Source organism: Centruroides sculpturatus, unplaced genomic scaffold (assembly GCF_000671375.1).
Source record: "Centruroides sculpturatus isolate CEXI.00-Female unplaced genomic scaffold, Cexi_2.0 scaffold92, whole genome shotgun sequence".
NCBI lineage: Eukaryota > Metazoa > Arthropoda > Arachnida > Scorpiones > Buthidae > Centruroides > Centruroides sculpturatus.
Genome location: NW_019384394.1, coordinates 535439 through 550269, shown reverse-complemented (window position 1 = coordinate 550269; position 14831 = coordinate 535439). Strand labels below are relative to the sequence as shown.

Below are 14831 nucleotides of genomic sequence, written 5' to 3'. Positions count from 1 at the left end.
TAAATAGCTGAATGAAATAATTCATCTTTTACATAAAAAATATATTTAAATATATAAAATAATCTTTTATTATTATTATCTTATATAGTCTATGATAGAAATATTGATAATTATCTAATCTTCTGATATATCTTATTCTTGTTATGTCTTCTTTAATTGGCTTATTTATTGGATATCTACTACCACTGCTTGGTAAGAGAAATAAAAATATTTTAATGTAAATATTGTTGCAATATGTTCTTATTTTTGTTATTAAAAAGTTTTTGTAATATAAGTTATTTACATGATTTAACAATTTTAAATTATACTTCTCCTTATTTTATTTTTTTTATCAAAAATAAGGAAATTTTATTTGAAAAGTTTAAGATGTGAATTATTTAGATTAAAAATATTGATTTGTTGATATATCTATAAAATTTTAACTATGTATTTGGTTAAACTTAATAAAAGTAGTTGTAATAATAATAAAAATCAAAAGATCAAACTGTAAATCAAATTTAGAATTTATTATTACCAATATTAATTAAAATTGTATTAATTAATATAATTTTTATTGCAAGTTATAAATCAAAGATTAAATTAATAAAAGTCTTTTATAATTTAAGAGAATTAAAGAAATCTAATTCACAAATGTAATAGACAAATCCAATATTTTATAATGATTATTAGTTAATATTTTTACAGTGTTTTTTCTTTTTTGTTCCATTTATTGTTATATTAAAATTTATCTTATGTTATACATTACATTTTAATAACCCAAATTTAATTTTTCCAGTTGAGATCAATTCTAAAATTTTTTTTCAAAAAATTTTAAATTTATGATTTTATATAATAAAATTAATTACATAAATTTTATACGTTTTGACTAAAATTATAATATATATCTTTATATTTAAATATTTTGTAGGACTATTACATAACAGATAATATGTAGCTTTTATGATTTATCTATCATTCAGTTATGATATGGACAGCTCATAAAATTTCAAATTGCCGAAAAATCCATAAACTATGCTTACCATAATGATAGTTTGTCATATTTTAGGAATCTGATATAAATCTTACAATTTATTAAACTTTTACTATTAAGATTTACAAACTTAAAGAAATTCACTTTTCAATTATTCAAAGTATAATAAATTAAAGAATAATATGTAACAAGTAAAAAAAAAAACAAATTTAAATGATCAAAAAGATGATCTTTGATTATATGAATTTCTTTAATTAAATATCTATTAAATAAGCCTCAAACTTTATTTATATTTTACTATTTAAAAAAAATGAAATTCAGACAATAATTGCAGAAATTATCCAATTTTAACTTAAATGTTCAGATCTTTTAATTCCATATTTAGATTTTTAAAATTTAATTGTAAATATTATATATATTAAACAATATTTATAAATAAAATCATTAACAACATACAATGAATATAACTTTAAAAGGCAATTGATTGACACTATTCATTGAATTAATTGCTGTATCTAAAATAAAGCAATGTAATCTTTCTAGCATATTTAAAAGCTTTTTATGTTATGTGTTGCCTTCAACTTCAAATAGAAAGGAAGCATTTAATTAAAAAATTATAAAATGATTTATGGAATAAATTTTTTTAAATCAACAATATTATAAAAGCCCCCTTTATTATTATTACAAAATTATAAAGTTGAAGTACCTATTTAGAAATTTTTATATTGTTTTACTGTAACTAATTCATATACAGTATATCATATAGTTAAAATATGATTGCTGCAAAAGTACAAATTCAAAAAAGTGTATCTTTCATCCTTCTATTCCACTCTCATCTTTACTGTGTTAATTTTCTCTACTCAAATTCTCTCTCTCTCTCTCTCTATTTGTTGTATGAATTATAATATATTATGGTATATAAAAACATTATTTTCATTCACAAACTAAGCACGCATTTACAAAAACATAGATTAGATTTATTAGAGACAATAGAGGAATTACACCGACAAATTTTACAATGACAAACATGACATTAAAAACAAAAACAAAATAGGAACCAACACACGAACTAAAAGAATGACAGAAATTGAAAAACAAAGCACATCAACAAGACAAAACCCAAAAAACTATCAATTAAATTATTTCACAGTAAATTTTCTGGCTTTTGCTGAAGCAAATTTTTCAATCACATCACCAAAATTTGTTTAGCTAAATCATTTTCAATGCACAAAATTGCTAGGTTAGTTAGTTGCTCCTGACCAGTTGAGTTTCTTTGCCACATATTCAGTGAATTTGCCAGTTTACTGAAAGACCTTTCAGCTGAAGAAACAGTTACTGGCACTGTACAAAACAGTTTAATTGAGAGACTAATATCGGCAAATAAACCCTGAAGTATTTTATCATAAATCGCACTCAGAATTCCAATTGCACTTTTTTCAGTACCGAAAACTGTCAAAAATACAAGCTGGCCATCTTCATACTGGGCTCCCATGAATTCAGGCTCCCTGACTAGGGTCCAGTCAGTCACTACCATGTGGGAGCATGCATGTAAACAAAAAACTAGTGATAGAATAATTGTAGATGTAAAAGAATTACTTATAGTATTTACAATCAAAAATAAAAATATAAATTTGTAATTCAAAAATCAAAAATAATAGAATTGGAAAAATATAAGGCCAGTAACATATTTGAATGATTTATCAAAAGAAAAATCACTATTACTTATAATTTAATAATTATAAAGAGATGGCAGAACACTGTAAATGCAAATAGAGACATAATTGAATTTATATCACCATTAATTGTTGTGATATTTCCACCCATTGCTAAAATTACTTAAGTCTTAAACTGCCTTTGAGTGTGGTCTAATTAGTGTACTAAATCAGGCTGGAAGTTTTTCTAGAACTATCACAAAGTAGTTGAAGAGATCTTGTTGTGTTGTAGCAAATTATATTAAACTTAGTGTGTGATATAGAAAGAAAAACAAATAAGATGGCCTTCTAAGTTGACAAGAAATCAGAAATCAGCAGTTATCTGGGAAATAATGACAGCAGGAACATCATTTGGTGAAATAGCACAAAGGCTGGATGCTAAAGTTCCCAAATCCATACTTTCCCAGATGGTAAAATCAACAAAACATCTAGTATATAAAACTAGAAAAGCAGCACCATATCTAAAACACCACCACCAACAAAAATGACTGATATGGGCCAAAGATAAAATATTATGGACTTCAAAATGATGTAGCTATTTGGACTGATAAAAAAAATTCAATTTGGATGATCCTGACAGTTGGCAATTTTATTGGCACATCTTAGGAGATAGGAGTTTCACTTTACTAAGTGTTAGCAAGGAAGGGAATGGGTCATGATCTGGGCAGGTTTTGGATGGTCTGGAAAAATCAATGTAGCATTCTAAATAGCTGAATGAAAGCAGTTGGGCATCATAATCTCTTGGATATATATCTTCTGCCATTTGGAGAAAAAAAGGTGGCCCATTCTTGCAATTGCAACAAGATAATGCACTAATTTACACTGCAAACTTCACTTACCAATGGTTAATGGATAATTGCATTCATGTCATGGATTGACCTCCCTATTCCCATGATTTGAATCACACAGAAAATCTATGGAATCTAATAGCTAAAGATATGTATGCAGGAGAAAACAATACCACAATATTGAGCAATTCAAAGCTGCAATTCTAATTGCATAAGAAAAAATTGATTTAAATATGCTGCAAAATCTTGTCAACTCTATTTAAGATAGGGTTTACAAAGTTATTTTGAAAAATGGTAATTTCACTTGCTATTAAATGCTACTGGCCTTATATTTTTGCAACACCATTATTTTTGAATAAAAATTTTATATTTTCATTTTTATTTTTGATTGAAAATAAAATAGGTAATTCTTTTAATCTACATTTATTCTTGTCACTAATTTTTTGTTTAAGTGTAATATAAATTTACTATTCAAAAAAATTAGGTGGCCTTATATTTTTGCAACACACCTTATGTACTGAATATTATAATAACTTGATGTATACAGTGTATAATATTTAAGTTTTGCATCTGAGTGTTTATATATCTATTTTAAGTATACAGATACTAATTACTAGCTGTATAATCAATATTACAGCTAGTAATTTTATGAATAAAAAAGTTTTTAAATATCGATTTATTCCTATGTTTCATTTGTAACAGATCTAATAAAAATTAATCTTCAATCATTTTAAGAAATTTTTATACTTTTGCAATCTTCTTCAGCTTTTTAAGACCAAATTCAGACTCCTTAAGTTACGCAAGACTAATAGAGCATACAAAACAAGCTTCACTTTCTAAACTGTTATATATAGAACAGAACAAATTTTAAGTGATGGTAGTCAATGAGAGAAGTCCTTATAAGCATACAACTATATAAGTGAAATAAGAATAATAATTACTAAACCTAATTAGAACAAATTACAAGTGTTTTTTTTTCAATAAGAAAATATATAGAAATGCACTTCATCCAAAAAAAGTCATCCATGCAAGTACTAATTCAGTAGTAAGTATTATGTATTTTAAAAAGTGTTTTAAAGTTTAATGTAATGCCTTTGAAATTAAAAGAAGTTGGACTAAACTTGGTAATTAGCTTTCTTTTATTATAACTTAAACTAAACAAAGATCTAGATTTTGAGATTTCTATAACCCCAAAATTATTGAGAAGCTGATCAAGTGAATAGAATTACACAGAAGATTTAGAATCCATAAAAGGTAATACCTTTGAATCAATGTAGCAGAATTTTAATTCTCACTTTAAAATATTTATGGTCTTGAAAACTATTAAATTTTAATTAATTTCTAATCTCCTAAGGAACAAATTGATTAGTAGATATAAATATAAATTCTTTATGAAATATTTATGCTATAAAATTTTTTTATATATAAATATAATATTTAAAAAACATTAATTCTTTTAAAGTTAAACAAATAGGATTTTGAAATTATAAAGTTTTAATTTCTAAACATCAAAATTAAAAAATATGAAAATACAATTTGGAGTTTTTATAATTTGAAAAACATTGTTTATTTTAATTACTACACTGAAAAATTTTAATAAATTCTTAATAAATATGTAATACCAAATAAATCAACTATTGAAATTCTTTCTAAATTCTTAAATTCTAATTTAAGAAAGTCTTTTAAAAAAACCAAAAAGTTGATGTGGATGAAATATTAGAACATGTTTCTATAAAAATCTATGTTTAATTGATGGAAAATGCTAAAAGTTGAAAATTTAGTCTCATAACCATGAAAATATTAGAATTTATCTTGGAAATCTTCAAATTTATAAAAATAAAAATATTATTATATTATTCATTTTGAAATATAAACACTAGAACATCCACCCTAGAATGGCCAAAGGGACACTTGTTCCTCTGAAAAATTCAATATATGTTTGCTTTATTAATTAAACAGTTACATAAAAGTTATTTTATCATTACTAATAATGCTTCTATTTAAATTTAATGTAATTTTATTCATTTTAATTTGTATTGACTGGTTAAAAATATAAATTTTATAACAGTCAAATATTTTAATGTTTATTTTCATAATTTATTACTGTTGTTGTTGTTATTTATTATTATTATTATTATAAGAAGAACATACATAAAAGATATAAAGATGATATAACCTGAACGGTTCAGTTGTATGACACTATAATAAATATAATTTGTTTTTGTTATATGTAAAAACTTATGTAAAATATAATGTGAAATATTTGCAACACATTATATTTTAATGTTTTTCAGCTGAAACTGTTGACACAAACTACAGTGTTGAAATGCAAAAACAATCAGGGATTTTTCTGTATGTATGGGTGTTTGTGTTTGTATGGCAAGATTTTTTTTCACAGATTTTGAAGTTTAATTCCTATGCCTTTTTGTTGGAGATTTCTGAAATTTTTCAGGGAGGTTTGAGTATTAGGGGAATTGATGCTATTAAATTTTTGTGGTTAAATCTCAAGGGGGATAGTCATGTGTCATATCTCAAGTAGGGTCAGACTTAATTAATGAAGATTTCATTTGTTATTAGCATTTATAATTTTTTATAAAACTCTTCTCTACCCTCAAAATTAAACTTTTTGCCATTTTATAATAATTACTGTATTTACTCACATATAATATGAACCTTGCATATAGGATGAGGTGTGACTTTAAAGATCAAAATAAAGAAAATTAGATTTATTAATACAATTTTAATTTTATTTTGTTTAATCACAAGTAAAATATCAAATGAATGTAAATGCACACATTGTCCACAAAAATTACTGGCATTTTAAACTTTAAGGAAAAATTTTGTAAAATCAACAACATAATTTGTTCATGAGGTTCTCTGAATTCTGATTTTTAAATAATCATCTGTTTTCACATGGGAATGGATTAAAAACTTATATTGTGCTTCTGTGTGATTTTGGAATTTCAATCTGGAATTCAATTCAAAAGTTTTGCTTTTCCTATTGCTATTCATCTTTACTCCTGACAATATACAAGAATGATTCAAACAACCCAGATAAAATACTTATATTTTTAAATATAAGAGGGTAAGCATCCAGTAAAAAATGCAAATACACAGTTCACAAAAATTATTTGCAAAAATGCAAGGAATCTTTTGCTCGCACGTATAGGACAACCTAGGAATTTGAAGCTGTGATAAATGAATAAAAACCTCATCTTATATGCGAGTAAATACAGTAATATGAGATTTTATTTAAAAACTTTCTATAGCAGATGACACCACAAAGAATTTTAACTTTTTGCAGGAAAGTTATGCAACTTGTTACTGAATTCTTTTACATTATTCCTTTCCTTGACATTTGTATTGATTCAACAGTTGATTATGGTTTTTTCTCTTCACATCCTTGTTTTTGATACTTCAGGTTGCAGAATTCTGTTTGATAGGAAGAAGCTAGTTCTAATTTGCTTATTGTCACATTCATCTCAATTTGCCCACTTACAGGTTACAACTCAAATAGTGAGTCAGAAATTGCAAGTATGTTCAAACACATACAGCATTAAATTTCTAGTTCAATGATTTAAATGAACATTTTTCATATAATTATATAAATAATCTACAAAAGTACTGTTTATAATTAATATATTCATAATAATTATAGATTTACAAAATAATGTTCACACATGAAAAGTTATGATACATGACTGTATAAAAATTATGTATTTTTTTTCTTCTTTAAACAAAAAAAGTTATATAAATTGTCATATCTAAATATCAATGTGACATTTTTAATTTGAATGAACTGTATTGATCATACATTACATGGGAACAAAAATGTCCTCTCAGCTCTTTTAGTGTTAAATCTTGGAAATACTTCCAAGATTTAACACTAAAAAAAACTAATGATTCCAAGATTTAGCATTAAAATAAATTAGATTATCAAAAAGAACTTAAGATTAAAAGAAAATAAAATTTTTCATTATATAGATTGAACAAGAATTTATTTTTTTAAATATTTACAAAATGTTGATGAAATATAAACAGTGGTTGCTAGCAAATATATAATTTTGTTTGAACTCTATAGTTTCAAGTTATATTATAAATACACTATCTTTTAAAGATAAATAAATAAAATTTATTATAGCATCAATAATAAACCGGTATTTAATATTTTGCAAAACCTGCAATTTACTTAATATTTCTTATATTAACATAAAAGTATTACTTTTTTATGCTCTAAAATACTGTATTTGCAAAAAATTCTTTTAAAATTGTATATTTAATCTTTATTGCAATTTATTGTTATCATTAATTTATAAATATTAGTAGTATATTAAATACATTATACTAAACTATTCTCAATAAATAAACAAGAATAAATTGAATTTTTAAAAAGTATTTATGAACAAATAACAATTAGAATGTAGCTTACAGAAAAATGCAATTATATGACCCAGTGTAACATTTCTGTATTTCCTTTAAAAACCTGTTCTGTACGTTGTTTTTCTGCTTATCAAAATTAAAATTTTTTTGTATTGATGTTGCATTTGTTTTCAGAGACATTATGATTTATTATAACATTAATGAATGTTTATCAATGATTTTAAATAATTTTAATACAAATTATGGCAATTTTCTCTTTTTTAAATAAAAAATATGTTGATGTGATGTATCTATAGTGCATATATCTTATGAATGAAATTTTATTTATTTATATACTTTAAAATGTAATTTTATTCATTTAAAACTATACATGAATTATTTATGAAAAAATAGAACTTTGAAACTGCAACATTTTGACTGATTTTTCAATATTTGGGAAAATCTTGCAATTTGATTAATTAAACTCAATAATTACAACTAGTAATTTGCACAAATTGCCAAATCTTCTAATTTATAAAGGAAATATGAATATATACTCATCGGGCTGTAAGATGTTTATTATATTGAATACTATGAATAACTAATTTTCAAATTTATTGCTTATAGCCTTATTATTTTTGTTCACTGGATATGTGGACTAATTTTAAATTACTTAAGACTAAATATGTTTAAGGATCTTGATATTATGTGAACCATAGAAAAAGTGACAGAGGATCATAGGTTAACCATGCCTGCTATTGTATAAATATGTAATGTACCTATGCATAGACCATTATATTTTAATTATATAATTAAACAAACATCACTAAACCCGATATATAATATAGCTACACACCAACCAAATATATAATTAAGCAATATAAAACAAATTTATTGAAAATGTTTTTACCTCATGTTGATAAACAAATTCAAACTTAAATCTTTCTGAGAAAAAAGAATGGATGAAATTGTAATTTAAAAACAAACATGTATAACAAATTTCTCAACATAATAAATTTTTAAAAACTAATTTTAATCTGAATGATACTATTAAAGTAAATCTTTAAATAGATAGAATTTACAACTTAAACTATTTCAAATTAACTTACTTAAAAAAATGTCAGAAAATGCATGACCTATAACTTATTAAAACTTTGTCATTTTTTTAATAATTTTATTAAGTCCATCAAATCAACATAATATTTCAAAAATTTAACACAAAATGTTTTAATGTTTTTGCATTTATATTTTTGCAAAATTCAATATTTTTTTTAATGCACAATTTCTCATATTTTAAGCTGATAAACAAAACATTATTTATCAGAACATAGAAGAGAACAATATTAAAATATTAATGCATATTGTGAAATATATAAATTAAACAAAGCATTTTTGTTTACTTTATTAAACTACTTGTAGTTTATTACACAGTAGTTTCATACATTAGAATTGCATTGATATTTTGTTCTCTTTTTGATAATCAATACATAGAATTAGAATAACATTAAAAATTAATAAAGTGAATAAAATGAAAAATTTCTCATAGATTCTAAATTAATATTTATGAAATATGTAGTTTATCCTTTAAATCAGTGGTCCCCAACCCCCAGGCCGGTGCCGGTCCGTGGATCAAATGGTACCGGGCTGCCCAAGGAACATTAACTTATTTCCATTTTATTTACTATGGTGTATTTGTCTCGGGTTTGTGCGACTTTTAATAGACGACAGAACAACGGAATAAACTGGACATAAGAAACACACTTCGGGTGTCATTGTCTCCTATTACCCCCAGATGGAACTGTCTCGTTGCAAGGAAATAAGCTCAGGGTTCTCATTGAATTAGCGTTCTAGTCAGTTAAAATGTTAAATCACATTATATTCATTTTTTGGTGTAATTGTATTTTATTTTGAAGGCAAATATGTTTAAATACAGTTAAATTAAAATTATTAAATTAAATCAATCTAAAATATGAACAATCAACGTCTCCCCTCAGTGGGCCGCGATAAAGTTATCAAACGTTGACCGGTCCGTGGCGATAAAAAGGTTGGGGACCGCTGCTTTAAATAATACAATATCAAATTATGCTTATAATTTTGTTTACTGAATCTGAAATGCCATTGTTTGATTGAATTAACTAAAATTACAAGATTTTCTAATGTAATGATGCATTGTTTTTATTATATATGATTTAGTATTATAATCATTTTTATTTTTTAACAGTTTACTAAAACTGTTATTACATTACAAATTTTATAGATTTCATTTAATATTTTTCAAATACTTTTGATTAATTGTAATGTTAAAAAAAATTATTAAAAGAATAAAATTTAATACTGTAATGCAATAGTTTTATTTGTATGAACTAACATTTTCTCTTCATTATTAACTAATTTATTAATAATATTTAACACAGTGCATGCATGGACAGTGCAAGAGTGGGTTGGCATCCACCCTAAAATCTCCTTAACCACATTGAAATAATTTATTCAAGTTTTCCTATATTGACCATTATTAGGGGATTTCTTTAAATACAAATTTATTTTTTACCAAATAATTATACATTTTCACTGAATGTTTTTCTGCTTGTATATCTTACTGAAAATCAATTCTACATTTTAAAAATTAGTTTGTTTGATGGTAAAATGTGCATTTAACACTTTCCCATGTAAAACAATGTTTCATCCCACTTCCACCCAAGAATGAAAATCCTAGCACCATTTACTGAGGACAACATGTCATAAGAATATTACTATATCAAATGATTTAAATTGCTAATAATCAAACTAAATAATAGTACTGTAATAAACTATTGGCAGCTAATTCCTTCAAATCAGCTGAGAAATCTAAGGATAGTTCAGCTAACAAAAATCTCCATAGCATCTCCATACTCCATAGCATAATAAGTAAATAAATATATATATACATATATATACAGTGGAATCCCGGTTAACGAACTTAATCTGTTCCGCGACTCCGTTCGTTAACTGAATTGTTCATTAACCGAAGCAATTTTTCCCATAGAAATTAATGCAAATGCAATTAATCCGTTCTAGTCTCCGAAATTTTTGTGATTTAATTTGTAATATACAGTAATTTTCTTTGATGAAAATGTAGGAAAACGTAGTATCTATTATTACAGCAACAAACACGTAAACTTTGTTTAATAAAACAGCACTGTACATACCTTCGTTTGTTGTAGTTGGTGGCAGAAAAGTGGAGATATACGAACCTTAATGCTTAGAAGGGGAATCCCCTCCAAAAAAAATAACGGGTAGCACTTCATCGGAAGATTCTTCGAGTCGAAGTCTCTTTCGGTAAAAAAAAAACCACCAATGGCTAAGTGGTCTTCGTACCTTGAACACGGGGAGTTCGTTCATGGGTTCGCATCTTGCTCAGATGGGCTGACCACATGGAGTTTTCCGGGATTTCTCCACGTCTGTAACGCCTAAATAGGGGCCAGTTTTCCTTAAAACCACCTCCCAGAAGGCATTCCCCCTAGGAAAATCGCCCAAGTGTTGCGTTGCCATAACTTAACCAACTCTTTCCGTAAGGAACAAGAAATTGATCTAAAGTTGATTGTCTTATTCTTTTAATCAAAATTTTTCTCAAATGCGATAGCGCGTTGTCGTTTTCTATTGCTACTATGACTTTTTTCTTTTTTGGATGCCATATTGATTAAATATATAAATCACAAAACTGAAAAAAGAAGTATAGTACAAACACTCGGAAAAGCAATGCTTAACTCACACGTGCCTAACACAACTAAAATTTGACACAAAATACCGTTACGTTCGTTATCCGAATTTTGTTCGTTATCCGAGACAAAATTTTTGCAAAATAAAAGTTCGTTAACCGATTTGGTCGTTAACCAGGACGTTCGTTAATCGGGGTTCCACTGTATATGTGCTAGGATTTTCTTATGACATGTTGTCCTCAGTAAATGGTGCTGGCACCATATTGTCAGTTATTTATATATATAGTAGAGCGTCGATTTTCCGAATCAATTGGGGACTAGGGTTGTCCGGATAACTGATATTTTGGATAACTGATTTACGTACGAAAAAATTGTTTAATATATCCGATGTCAAAATTTTTCTCCGTTGCGTGTCGCTTCGCGTTGAATTTTCGTCGATGTTAAGCCTAACAAAGACTATTGGGTCGTTAAAAATTATTTTTTTCTTTTGTACAAACAAAATAAATATATTGAAAAATATAAAAACTATAAAAAATTATACTTCAGATGTTAATTTAGTATCAAAAACGTAAAATATTTGAGTAACCCAAGACATGCCAAAGATTGAAGCGCCACAGCATTGGCGAAAATTTAAATTTGCCGACTGGAATTCTTTCGGATGATTGACTTTCGGAAAATTGACGTTCTACTGTATATATAATTGATGCCAGGATTCATTGAATTTAAAGAGACTTAGTAGTAATTTAATTTGTATGTCAATGTTATTTAATTTAATATGAAATGGATTTCTATATTGCATGGTTTAAAAAATAAAACAAATAAATTAAAATACTAATGATGTTATCATTAGTTTCAATTTTGTTAGAAAAACAATTTTTTGCAATTTTTAAAAATGTGCTTAGTAAATTTAGACGAATAAAAAGCTGTTAGATGAGATCATAATTACAGTTTAAAACCAACAAATGATCCATAGCAATGCATAGCATTACCTTCTTTCAAATCAACTTTAAAACACAGATAGCCCATAGTTATTTGCAGGAAATTATAGCAATTATAATCATGCATTTTTATTATTTATAATAAAATAAGGAATCTTAACATACTGTACAGTATTAAGAAACTATCATCATATCATTAGCTTGATTTCATCATACACATTTTGTAGGATGTATTTACTTAACAAAATAGGCTTTATCTGTACGACTAGAAAGTGATATATAACATATCTTTGAACCAGATGTTTATTAAACTCTCCTCATTATCATATTGCATGACTAGAACATAAACATTTATTCTGCATTATTATCTTTTACCAACTGGTTTATGATTTGATTTATATTTATATTAAACATGTGTCAAAAACTACCATATGGAAAAACTATTCTATATGATTAATTATCAAATAATTAAATTCAAATTTATAAGTTTAATAAATGTCCTATAAGTTTTGGTGGTTATAATTCTTGTTGTAGTTCACATCATTATGAAATATTATAAGCTAATTGAATTTTAACATCCACAACCCCAGAGACAATTAGAAAGAGATAAGTTGAATTCAAAAGCACAAAAATAAAATATATTTATTGATGTAATTAATATTGATGAGCAATAGTTTGTAACTATAAGATGACTAACAAAAATTAATAGGATTGAATAATTTAAAAATTGTATAACAATGAAGGCATAACATAACATTAAGAAAGTACAGTACAGTACATGCATGAAATTAAACAACAAACTGCTAGAAAATGAAGCTAACTTGAATATTTATGCAAATTATCTATTACAGTAAAGAAAAAATTCTCATTGCTAGATGTTGCAAGTCTTCACAGACAAGTGATGCTATTAGGAGAATTAACATTCTTTACAACTATGTCATAATTTTAAGTCATTCTCATTATTTTGATTTAACTGTAAGCAGATATTGCATAAAGTTAAATCATGTAGGTTATACAATTTAATATAATAAAGTATATAGGATATATAATTTGAAATTTTCAGACAGCAACACAGTGGTAAAGATATAATTTTTAATCTTTAATTGTGTATTTGTTCCATTTTCACACTAGATTTGTTAATATATCAATATTCATACAATATGTAAATTTTGTGATAACTTTTTATTTATTATTAGCATCATTTTAATACAAATTAAAATGATAAGTGTAAAACCAAACTAATTTTTGGAGATTTCAGATTATCAGTTTTATTTTCAAAGCAAGTGTTAATTGAATAATGAAGAAAATATAATATTTTGAAAATAAAATTGTTAATTTTCAGATAAAATTATGGTAACATTTTATCTGATGATATGCAGTTTGATTTGGCATTATAATAAGTTATTTGATTTTGTATTACAAAATAAATTATATATTTTTTATTATTATTTATTTGTTGGTATATTGTACTTATTACAATTTTTACAAAATAATATGGTATATGATTATAATTTATTCCAATATTCTTAGTTTATAAATTTTATTTTATACCAATTTCAGTTTTGAAAAATCAATTTAAATACAGTGGAACTTCGGTTAATGAATTTAATCTGTTCCGCGACTCCGTTCGTTAACCGAAGCAATTTTTCCCGTAGAAATTAATGCAAATTCAATTAATCCGTTCTAGTCTCCGAAATTTTTGTCATTTTATTTTTAATATACAGTAATTTTCTTTGATGAAAATGTAGGAAAATGTAGTATCTATCATTACAGCAACAAACATGTAAACTTTGTTTAATAAAACAGCACTGTACTGTACATACCTTCGTTTGTTGTAGTTGGTGGCAGAAAAGTGGAGATATACGAACCTTAATGCTTAGAAGGGAAATCCCTCCAAAAAAATAACGGGTAGCACTTCATGGAAGATTCTTCGAGTCGAAGTCTCTTTCAGTAAAAAAAAAAAACCATCAGTGGCTAAGTGGTCTTCATACCTTGAACATGGAGAGTTCATTTGTGGGTTTGCACCTTGCTCAGACGGGTTGGCCACGTGGAGTTTTCCGGGATTTCTCTACGTCTGTAACGCCTAAATAGGGGCCAGTTTCCCTTCAAAACACCTCCCAGAAGGCATTCCCTCTAGTCAGATCGCCCAAGTGTTGTGTTGCCATAACTTAATAAAGAAACAAACTCTTTCTGTAAGGAACAAGAAATTGATCTAAAGTTGATTGTCTTACTCTTTTAAGCAAAATCTTTCTGAAATGCGATAGCGCGTTGTCGTTTTCTATTGCCACTATGACTTTTTTTCTTTCTCTGATGCCATATTGATTAAATATATAAATCACGAAACTGAAAAAAGAAGTATAGCACAAACA

The 14831-nt window shown here is 25.8% G+C and overlaps 1 protein-coding gene across 1 annotated transcript in view; it reads left to right on the top strand.

Moving 5' to 3' along the window:
* The window catches only part of LOC111618327 (FK506-binding protein 5-like), a 94226-nt gene that overhangs the window by 55107 nt on the left and 24288 nt on the right, over positions 1–14831 (top strand). The gene's annotated exons all lie outside the window — the stretch shown is intronic.